This window comes from Schistocerca serialis, chromosome 4 (genome assembly GCF_023864345.2).
Source record: "Schistocerca serialis cubense isolate TAMUIC-IGC-003099 chromosome 4, iqSchSeri2.2, whole genome shotgun sequence".
Taxonomy (NCBI): domain Eukaryota; kingdom Metazoa; phylum Arthropoda; class Insecta; order Orthoptera; family Acrididae; genus Schistocerca; species Schistocerca serialis.
The window spans coordinates 832,799,121-832,811,476 of NC_064641.1; the positions used below are offsets into that span (position 1 = coordinate 832,799,121).

General features: G+C 38.2%; 1 pseudogene; it reads right to left on the reverse strand.

Annotated features, from left to right (window-relative positions):
- LOC126474798 (F-BAR domain only protein 2-like) overlaps positions 1–11,503 on the reverse strand; it is a 118,142-nt pseudogene extending 106,639 nt beyond the window's left edge.
- Positions 11,504–12,356: the final 853 nt, after the last annotated feature.

Here is a 12,356-nt window from a genome sequence, read left to right on the forward strand (position 1 = left end):
GGACAGCAATGGCCGCCAAGTTGCTCGGATGGTGCGTGGGAGGGGGGAATGTTTATCAACAGGCTGCCTGCTTAGTGGATGTGGTCGTGCTGCACAAGCGACTGTTATTAGAGACACTGTTTGAAACATGAGGCACTGTGCATAGTGGATGCTTGGGCAGTGTGGAGGTCACTGAATGCAAATTGTCACATGCAATGAATATTTTTGAACTAACCTGATGAGTGTTTGAACTGATGCTTGGCGATGAAGTTTGATCTGGTGAAGGAACTGTGGATTGCAGTTTCAACAGTGAGGTGTGGGCCACAGTGATCTCATTGTAAGTGTGAGCAATGCATTGTTTCAGCTCATCATTCTCCCAGTGGAGGTGCACCAATGAGTCATATTCTGAAAGTAGGTTAGTGACACAGGTCACAATATTGCCTGCAAGGGCAGAACACTCGTGAACTAAATCCCATGTTATGGCGGAAACGGAATGAGGAGTATGGGTGCTGGAGCACAATATCTGAGTGTTAGACAGGTGGTGTAACACTGAACACTGAACTACGTTCGGGGAGAGCTTATAATGGGACAAAAAATCTATACTGAGAATTGGTTCATCAATGTTGGTGATGTAGAAGGTCCACAGGAAATGCAGAGAAGGGAATAGGTGCACCATCACTTTCACAGAACCGACAGTTTGTAACGTTGATGTGTTGACAGCTCACAGGAGAGACTTTGTTGGTGAAAAGCCGGTAGGAGCCAACGATCAAGGTATGATAGACACATCAGCTCCAGTGTCAATTAGGTAGACAATCTGTGATGAAATGTCATCACGTATAAATGACTGCTCAGCCGAGGGGATGAGTGGATGGAGTGCAATGCTAGGGGAAACCTGTCGGCATTTGGGTGTTGGCAAGGTAACCTGTAATTCTTGGCCTCAGCCCCAAAAATCCTGTGGTACCAACAGTATGGATGAGCTGGATGTGGTGGTGGTGGTGGCTGTGATAGTGGTGGAGGCTTGTCCCCATTGATCTGTTCTGGGACGTAAACCGGAACGTATGGAGCAAGGGCAAGTCTTGAGTGCTCGGAACAAGGAGAGAGTGAATGAGTACTGCCTGGTGGTGTAGAAGGTGTGGAAGTGGAACGAGCCCTGCCCCTGCCTGCAGATGGCTGGTAAACAGGAGGTGTAGTGTCACACAGCGATGGGGGATGAGCTGGGTGTTTCTGGCACAGGAGTGCATACAGCTGATCTGCGATGCATAGGTGAGAATCAATAGACTCGAAAGAGTGTGGCAGTAGGTGTATCTGTAGGTCAGTAGGTAACTTGGCAGACTATATTGCCCACAGAGTGATGTCTGGCATTGTGTGTTCACTCATGAGTAACCTGAGGCAGCGACAAAGTTGTGACAGAGAGCAGTCCCCCAGGTGCTTCTCGTACAGAATTTTGATTATCAATTCCTGTGGTGAGCAGACAAGTTGGTCCAATATCATTTTCTTGGCAGACTCATACTTTGGTGGTGGTGGAGGCTAAAGTAGATCACAAATTAAATCCAAGTGGTCTTGAAAGTGTGTGACCAAACGTAGGAATTGGAGTTTTCAGCAGTCACTTGATGCAGCTAGAAGAGGTGCTCCACTAGTGCGAACCATGAAACTGGATTGTCCTTGTATAGGGGAGGTAGCTTGGGTAGGCGGCCTGGAGGTGGAGACAAAGGTGGCTTTGGCATATCTTGGAAGGCCTGTGGTCCTACTGCACAAGAGTTCCTGCTGAGAGCGGAAATGTTACTAGCACACATGTTCGGAACAATGGCTGGTTGTAATGTCTCAGAAGATACCTGAAAACATGATGCAGCAGGCACGGCCAGTACCAGGGGAGTGAACGTGTGAGTGTCGCATAATGAGGGCCCATAATCTGGACCGGAAATTGCAGGAATGCCACTGACATTGTCCAGCTCGGAAATGACGCAGAAGGCTGGCACAGCAGATGCAAACGGTACTGTGGAAGGAGTGAGCAGTTGTAGGGTTGGAATCTTCATAAAGAATGTTCGGTGATGTAGCCATGGCATTGGACATGAAACCTGTTGATTCTATAAGACCGGTGCAGAAGGCGCGGAAGACATAGAACATTTTTGTCTGGGGTCACCAATATGGGATTCCAGATACAAATCATGATATATGTAATAAACAGCTCCCAATTTCTCTATACACACACATATTTTACCATAAAGACTGATACACATGAACACTGCATGAAGTACAAAGGCAACTCATCAGAGAAGTTAATATTCCAAAGATTGCAATTTGTGTGGTCGATGTGACCTATCAACACCACAATACTATATTTTGAGGTATTGGTTGGAAAAAGAGATATATTACTTGCAACAAAAGTCATTAAGGAATAAATATACTGAGAAGCAATGGTTAGAATACAGAGTTCCTTGAACAGGCTTCTACATGATGTTCTTGAATTTACACCACAAATGATTTTTATTACACACTCTTGCATGCTAAAAGCTTTTGCTCAGTTTTATGATTTAACCCAGAATCCTGCATGACATAATAGAAAGAAAGTAAGCAAAGTATGCAAGTTTTTTTTTATATTTATGTCTCCTACATCTGACATCATTCTCATGGCAAATATAGACTTGTTTAGGTGCTTCATCAATTCTGCAGTATGTCTTTCCCAACTGAATTTATTATCGAGTTGTAATTGCAGAAATTTAACACTGTCAACCTCTTTGATCTGCATGTCTTCATGTGTTATATACATGCTGGAAGGAAATCTCTTACAGGTTCTGAAATGCATATAATGGGTCCTTTCAAAGTTCAGTGACAGAGAATTAGCTTTAAACCATTTCTTAATGCCAGTGAAAATTTGATTAGCAGCTATTTATAAACCTATACTTGACTTGCTACTTATTGCAATGTTTGTATCATCTGTACACTAAGGAGATTCAGAAGGATGTAGGTTGCAGTAAGTACTGGGAGATGAAGAAGCTTGCACAGCATAGGGTGGCATGGAGAGCTGCATCAAACCAGTCTCAGGACTGAAGACCACAACAAACGACAACAATGTATCACCTGCAAACAAAACAGTGTTAGCATCTGGCAATGTAACAGACAAGAGGTCATCAATGTACACAAGAAGAAGTAATCGACCCAAGATGGAAGCTTGAGGATCACCACATGTAATTAATTCCCAAACAGATGAAGACTGACTGCCTACTGCACAGGTATTTCTCAATGACATTGTTTGTTTTCTGTTAGTTAGATAGACGCAAACCATTTCACAGCATTACCTCACAGCATTACCAATGACACCATAATATTCTAATTTACTTAAGAGAATGCCATGGTTCACACAGTCAAAGGCTTTTGACAGGTCACCTTGTGACCTGGTAACCTAACCCTAGTTCATTCTGCAACAGTTGGCCGACACTACTATGTGAACTTCCTAATAAAAAAACTTACTTCTTCTTCACAAAGTTTTCTGACTTCTTACTTTAAAAAGCTTTTTGAAAATTTTGTTGTGTTCTGTCTACTCCTACATCTTCTTGTGACTCATCAGTTTCCAATTGTGACAACAGATCAAACCTGTTTTCCACATTCACAACACTGTCTGAGAAAGTCCTACTCCTATTTCTTCTAGAACCTGTTGTTGCTTCCCACCTTTCTTTTCCCTTCTCTCCCCTCAATCTTTCAAGATCTTGCTTTGCTTTATCTAGCTCTGCCTGTAGGGCAGCATTCTTTTCCTCCTGTTCCACTACCTTCCTATCTCTACAGCAAATCCTACACAACCAATGAACTTTGTTTATTCCCTCCTCAATTCCCACACCGCTAGAGCCACCTACATGACAGAAACTGCAACAACCCTCACACAACACTCCAGAACTAACAATCCTATGGCAAACCACACACTTCTAAAGTGTGAGAAAACAAATTTTAGGTTTAGTCTAAGTTAAACAAAAATAACTTTCTTAACAAGTCAATCAATATATTAAATTTCTTAGAAAGTTTATGCCTAAAGTTCGGATACTATTCAAAACTTCTAGAAAAACAGAAATGATTAAACCTGTAGCCTTTGGATGACGAAACAAAGAGTAAACATAGAACTGGGCCTACACTTTATAAACTTTTCACTTATTTCAGAACTTTTCACTTCAGCTACATAGTAGAGAATGAGCTACATAGTAGAGAATGAAATGGATAGCATGTAACAATACACTATCAGTAAATCAGTAAATAAGTAAAATAATAAACTCACTGAAAAGTTAAAGCTCTTACGGAACTGATGGCATTTCCAGCAAGGTACTTAAAGCTTGTTCCCCACAGATAAGTAGGATTCTCAGCCACGTATGTAATAGCTCTTTGGAGCAGGGTGTTTTCCCCGATAGACTGAAATATGCCATTGTAAAACCATTGCATAAAAAGGGGGATACGTCGGATGTCAACAACTACCGCCCAATCTCAATTCTGACAGCTCTATCAAAAATTTTTGAGAAAGTAATGTATTCAAGTGTAGCCTCCCATATTTGTAAAAATAAAGTACTAACAAAATGTCAGTTTGGTTTTCAGAAAGGCTTTTCAACAGAAAATGCTATATACGCTTTCACTGACCAAATATTAAATGCTCTGAATAACCAGACATTACCTTTAGCTATTTTTTGTGATCTCTCAATGGCCTTTGATTGTGTAAATCATGGAATTCTTTTAGATAAGCTAAATCATTATGGTTTGAGTGGGGCAATGCACAAATGGTTTAATTCATACTTAACTGGAAGAATGCAGAAAATTGAAATAAGTGGTTCATGTAATGTTAAAACAACAGCTGATTCCTCAAACTGGGGGGCTGTCAAGTACGGGGTCCCACAGAGTTCGGTCTTAGGTACTTTACTGTTCTTGATATACATTAATGACTTACCATTCCACATTTATGAAGATGCAAAGTTAGTTCTTTTTGCAGATGATTCAAGTATAGTAATAACATCCAAAAACTAAGAACTAAGTGATGTAATTGTAAATGATGTTTTTCACAAAATTATTAAGAGCAAAAAGACTCTCTTTAAATTTTGATATAACACAGTATATACAGTTCCGTACAGTAAATGGCACAACTCCAGTAATAAATATAGACTTTGAACAGAACTCTGTAGCTAAGGTAGAATTTTCAAAATTTTTAGGTGTGTCCATTGATGAGAGGTTAAACTGGAAGCAACACATTGATGGTCTGCTGAAACGTTTGAGTTCAGTTACGTATGCTATTAGGGTTATTGCAAATTTTGGTGATACAAATCTCAGTAAATTAGCTTACTATGCCTACTTTCATTCACTGCTTTCGTATGGCATCATATTCTGGGGTAATTCATTGTTGAGTAGAAAAGTATTCATTGCTCAAAAACGTGCAATCAGAATAACTGCTGGAGCCCGCCCTCGGTAATACTGCAGACATCTATTTAAGGATCTAGGGATCCTCACAGTAACCTCACAGTATATATATTCACTTATGAAATTTGTAGTTAATAATCCAACCCAGTTCAAAAGTAATAGCAGTGTGCATACCTATAACACCAGGAGAAAGGATGATCTTCACTATGCAGGCTTAAATCTGACTTTGGCACAGAAAGGGGTAAATTATGCTGCCACAAAAGTCTTTGGTCACCTACCAAACAGCATCAAAAGCCTGACAGATAGCCAACTAACATTTAAAAATAAATTAAAAGAATTTCTAGATGACAACTCCTTCTACTCATTGGCTGAATTTTTGGATATAAATTAAGGGGGGGAAAAAAAACAAAAAGAAAAACAACAACAACTTAAACATTTGTGTCATGCAATATTTTGTGTAATGTAATATCTTGTACAGACATCTTTTATTAACCTGACACGTTCCACATCATTACAAAGTGTCGTATTCATGATCTATGGAACAAGTATTAATCTAATCTAATCTAGGAACACAAAGTGTACTATATTGGAATAATCACATAACTTGTAGTATATGATAATGTAAACAAATCCTAGTAAAAAATTCGCATCTATAATATGAGCTAGATGCATGGAACATTTCATTTTGGAAATCATTGAAGAATTCAGTATTCTGAGATCCACAGTGTCAAGAATGTGCTGAGAATACCAAATTTCAGACATTTCTCTCACCATGGACAATGCAGTGGCTGATAGCCATGAGTGCAGCATTTGTGTAGAGTTGTCTCAAATCTAACGTACAAGGAACACCATATATAATAACCACAGAAATCAATGTGGGCTATATGATGTATGTATCCGTTAGGACAATGTGGCAAAATTTGGCATTAATGGGGGATAACAACACACATTCGACATGAGTGACTTTGCTAACAGCATGATATCTCTTGCAGCATCTCTTCTGGGCTCATCACCATGTCAGTTGGACCTTAAGTTACTGGAAAACCATGGCATGGTCATATGAGTTCCAATTTCAGTTGGTAAGAGTCGATGGTAGGGTTCAAGTGTGGTGCAGGCCCCATAAATCCATGGACTCAAGTTGTCAACAAGGCACTCTGCAGGCTGGTGTTGACTCCATAATGGTGTGAGCTGCATTTAAATGGACTGGACAGGTCCTATGGTCCAACCAAACTGATCACTGACTGGAAATGGTTATGTTTGGCTACTTGGAGATAATTTGCAGCCATTGATGGACATGTTCTCAAACACCAATGTTATATTATAGAACCACAATTGTTCACAATTGGTTTGAATAACAGTCATGAAAATTCAAATGAATGATTTTGCCACCCAAATCACCTGACATGAATCCCACTGAACATTTACAGGACATAATAGAGAGGTCAGTTCATGCATGACATCCTGCATCAGTAATACATTTGCAATCATGGATGGCTCAGTACTTCTGCATGGGTTTCCAATGAGTTGTTGAGTCCATGCCATGTTGAGTTGCTGCACTATGCTGAGCAAAAGGAGGTCTGACATTGTGTCAGGATGTATCCCATGGCTTTTGTCATCTCAGTTTATTTTGCTGTTTTTATTGAATGCAAATATAGTACATGTCATACTTCTCATCACATAGTTCTTTAAATTAGATTCATATCTTTAATACACAGAATAACTTCACAAAATAGAGATGAAACAAAACTTAACTCAGTGGGGCCATAACCACGAAACAACGTAACACAGATTGCCAACATGACATCAACTTACAGCAATAAACTATCATATATCAGAGATGATTTTCAAAGAAGTTACTTTTATTTATTTTGTGACATTAATTCTGTACATTAGAAAAATTGAGATTTATGCACTAATGTAATATATAATTTATATTAACATTAATTATTATTTTTAGCCAATTTCATTTAGATTTCATATAAGAATACATGGATGACAAATTTTTTAGAAAGATCATATATTTGTATGAAAAGCATACCAAGTAATTTCATAACTATACTATAGGATAAATAAATAGAAATAATGAATAAATACAATCAAAACAGTATCCATAGTAAAACCCAATATCTCTGTGACACTCTCCCATTTATCACCAAAACTGATACCAACTGCCGGCTGCGGTAGCCGAGCGGTTCTAGGTGCTTCAGTCTGGAACCTCGTGACTACTACAGTTGCAGGTTCAAATCCTGCCTTGGGCATGGATGTGTGTGATGTCTTTAGTTTAGTTAGGTTTAAGTAGTTCTAAGGGACTGATAACCTTTGTTGTTAAGTCCCATAGTGCTCAGAGCCATTTGAACCATTTTGTTACCAACCATGTTGGCCTTCTCTGTGTATGTTCAGTATCCCCTGTTAGTCTCATTTGGTGTGAGTCCCACACACTTGAGCAATATTCTGGAACCAGTTACATGAGTGATTTGTAGACTAACTGCTCTTCCCCAGTGTTCCACTAATAAACCAAAGTCTACTACCTGCTTTGCTCATGACTGAGCCAAATTGATCATTTCATTTAACATCCCTACAAAGCATTACAACAAGATATTTGTATAAGTTGGCTGATTACAGCAGTGACTCATTGATATTATAGTCAGAGACAACTAGGTTTTTTTTAATTTTGCATAGTGCAGTTTTTGCATTTTTGGACATTTAAAGCAAATTGCCAGTCTTTTCACCACTCTGAAATCTAATCAAGATCTGACTGAATATTTATCCAGCTTCTCTCAGATAGAACTTAATTACAGATAACTGCATCATCTGCAAAAAGTCTGAGGTTCTTATTAATATTGTGTGCGAGGTCATTAATATACAACATGAACAGCAAGTATCTCAGCACACCACCCTGGGGCACACCTGAAGTTATTTCTGCATATGACAAAGATCGTCCATCCAAGTTAACATGCTGTGTTCTCCCTACCAAAAGTCTTCAATCCAGTCACAAATTTCACTTGATGCTCTGTATGATCATACTTTGTGCACTAATCATAGGCATGGTACTGAGTCAGTCAAGAAATACTGCATTTACTTGAATGCCTTGATCCAAAACTTCCAGTGTGCCATATTAGAAAAGAGCGACTTCAGTTTCACATGATCGAGGATTTTGGAATTCACGCTGGGTGGCATTAAGGTCATTCTGTTCAAGATACCTCATCATGTTTGAGCTCAGAATATTTTCCAAGATTCTACAACAAAGTGATGTCAAAGATATTGGATGGTAGTTTTGTGGATCACTTCTACTACCCTTCTTGTAGACAAGTGTGACCTGTGCTTTTTGCAAGAACTGGGCAATGTTTTCTGTTCAATGGATCTGCAATAGACTGCAGTTAGAAGAAGGGCTAACTCAGCTGAAAATTCAGTGTAGAATCTGACAGTAAATCGTCTTGTCAATAGAGTTGATAGTAAAGAAGTAATAAATGAAAATATCATGTCTGATGCTGAAATTTTTCTGCATGAGTACAGAAAATGTAGCAAGCACTAATCTTTTTATCATTTTGTGGGGATTGTTGGTGAGAAAAAGTTTCATAAAAATTTGTAATTATGTGTTAAGTTTGGTGGAAATCAACAAGCACTCTCATTCTCAAATAGTGAATGACTTAAGTCCAGATATTTGCACCCCATCATTTATGCTGCCTCAAGACAAACCCTGTTTCCAAATGTAATACTTGTCTTACTGTGTTACGTTATTAATATAAGATTTTATCTTTTAATGATTCAATGATAGTATTTGAACTTTTAAATTCACTAAATAGTTTTGCAAAAGGTTGAAAATTAAATTTTTGCTGCCCCTGAACTCTGTTGATAGCATACCCAGAACTGGTATCAGGTTCTGGTTTCTGGATTCCAGGTTTTGGGTTTTGAATTCCACATTAGTCACTTAGCAATGTAAACACCACTTTCAGAAAAATTCAGCTTTTGTTTTTTCTCCATCAAACAGTCCACTTTGAACATAAAACCTATCTTCAGAGATGGTATTACCAACAAACCTTGTTCACACTGTATTTTAACTTTAATAATCCTTGATATCACACTGTACTGTTTTACTCCTCCAACTATATCTGGAACATATATACCAGATAATGAGAAATGGGTACATTTTAGTATTTTTATTAGAGTCGATACAGTTGAATAAGTAATAGTGAGTAAAAGACATTTAGTGCCAGTAACTATATTTGCACTTCCAGGTAAAATACATCGAACACAACAACCAAGGAACATTACATTACATATGAGAGAGGTCTATTATATTCGACATGATGCACTTTGCTGCCATCTCACATGAAATATATTGTTCACACAATTCCAGTACCCCTCTTTGAACACACATTTTGTGGCTTGCCTTCACAAGATAAACCAAATAGCCCCACAATCTTTTCAAACTTCTCTTTGTCCAAGGGTTTTGTCAGAAGGTCAGCCAACATGTCTTCTGTGCACAGGTAGTCCACAGCGATGTTCTGTCACTCTATGTTGTCCCAAATAAAATGGTGCCTTATATCGATATGTTTTGTCCTAGTACTAGTGACATCATTTTTATGTAGATTTATGGCTCTTTTATTGTCATACAAGATTGTTATAGGTTCCACAATTAAATTGGGTTCTATTTCACATACTAATATTCTTAGCCACAGTGCTTCGTGTGTAGTATAAGATAGCACCATATACTCGGCCTCTACAGTACTCAATGCAACAGTTTTATGCTTTGGACATGACCATGAAATGAGGGCTGCCCCCCCCCCCCCCCCCCCCCATTAATTTAAAGCAGCAACCAGTACTGGAGTGCTTGTCTCCCAATTCACTCCCCCAGTCTGCATCACTGTAGTATTCTAGTTTTGCATTGTCTTCTCTGTGGTATCTCAATTCATGGTTGAAGTTCCTCTTAGGTATTGGAATATCCTTTTCATAGCTTTCCAGTGCTTTTCCTTTGGGTCCCTGCAATATCTGCTCACTGCATTGGTGGCAAAACCAATGTCAGGTCGTAAAGTTTGAGACAAATATAACAGACTCCTACTGCTCCTAAACATGGAACATTCTTATCACATTCCACATATGCCTCATTTATATTTAACTTCACTCCTACTGCCATAGGAGTAGTTATGGGTTTACAATCAGTCATGCCAAATTTCTTAAAGATTTTTTCTGTACCATAAACTGGGGTGAATAGGGACAGAATTTCAGGTTTTTAAATAACAAATCCAGAAATACAGTCTGAATATAAGTTTTTAATCATTAAAGTGGAAGATAGTATAATCATTCAACCTTGAAACTAGGTATATTTGGTATTGCTTAATATAATTTGTAGTAATTAGCAATTATACAGTGTCCATATTTACCACTTGGTAGGGGTCAATAGGGACAGTGATAAATATAGCTCACAGAACCCTACTGCAACTGGCACAGGGGTCAAAAGGCACATAAAAATGGTTTGTAAAAATACAAATTTACCTTTAATACTTTAGAATATTAAAACATCAATTAAAAATATGTCTGCCTCATCTTATTAACGGTTCTTTCATGACTTGAATTACTTGAATAGAATCAAATTCAGATAAATCTTCTACAACTGAGAAAACATAAACACTATTGTCTTTGGAGTTTTGTCTAAAAAATAATGCCACATATGTTTTTCCTTAAAGCAAAACTTTGGTAAGTCTACCAATAAAATATTTTGGAGCCCTCTTTAAGCTCTCAAATTTCACTTTCAGCCAATCCCCAAAGTGTAACACCCTATCAGTAGACAGTTCTTTGGTTTATGAGTAAGTGTGGAGTCTTCTCTCTCTTCATAACTGTGATCACTGTTGTCACCATCACTGTCTTCTTCTGATTCATTCACTGAATTTGACAAGTCATGTGCATGAACACTCCTGCCAGGTGGTATGTTCAGTTTCCTTTTTCTACTTGGTTTTGGCAAATTATCATCAGGCCATGTTTGATGCTTTACGAATTCAACCAGGCTGTCATTAACAGTGCCAGAGCTGCCTTCTCCACTTTCTTCAGACAGCAAGATTCCAAGAACTTGCTCTTCATTGAAAGGATAAATACCAATCTTCTTGAAACCTGAACAAATGTTTCTTTCTATGGTTGGTGATAACATGTCAAGGGTTTCTTTCAAAAATCAAGAAAAATATTTCTTATCAATTCCTGAACACTTGTTAGTTCTGCTTTTCCACTTCTCCAGAACCTTTTGCCAAGCCTGTTTCAATGGCCTAAACATTGCAACATCTATAGGTTGTGTAAGATGAGTTGAGTTCGGTGGTCAGAAACCACACTCAGTGTCATGTTTTTAGCACAAATCAATGACAGGTGGAGACAGATGAGAGTTCAAGTTGTCACTAATAATGACTTCTCTTCCCTCGAAACAATGAAAATAAGGTATCGCTATAGACTTAAACCTATCTAAGAAACAGCTGCCATCCATCCAGCCTGATTTACTTCTGTTAAACCTTGCCCCAGCAGGACCACCTTCACTCCACAGATCGTATAGGTGTTTAGCTTTATATATCACATAAGGTGGCAATAGTGTACCATTTGATTCATAAAACTGTCAGGATATTTTCAGCCTCTTTTGTGCAGAAATTTTTTCCTTCCAGGGTTGTCCACCAGGTTTGTCTCATCATAATTTAATATTTGCTCTGGGGGAACACCATTAAGAGTTATTTTCAACTCTTCAAAATAGCGAACAATATTCTGTGAGGTAACTTTAGCCCTGCTTTGTGATACATTTTGAAATATTCATGGAGAAATAACTTTGTGTCTCTCAATGAAAGTTTGTGCCCAATCTGGACCTGGAAGATTGTTTTTAAATTGCCTTATTATTGTTTCTTCTCTGTCAAAACAGTACTTCACATAACATTGGACGTCAAGAGCTGTTTGTCCTCCCTTCTTAATTCTGTTTTCAATTTCCTGCTTAGACATTTTTTTGTACCTTTGTAATGCAGATTTCACAA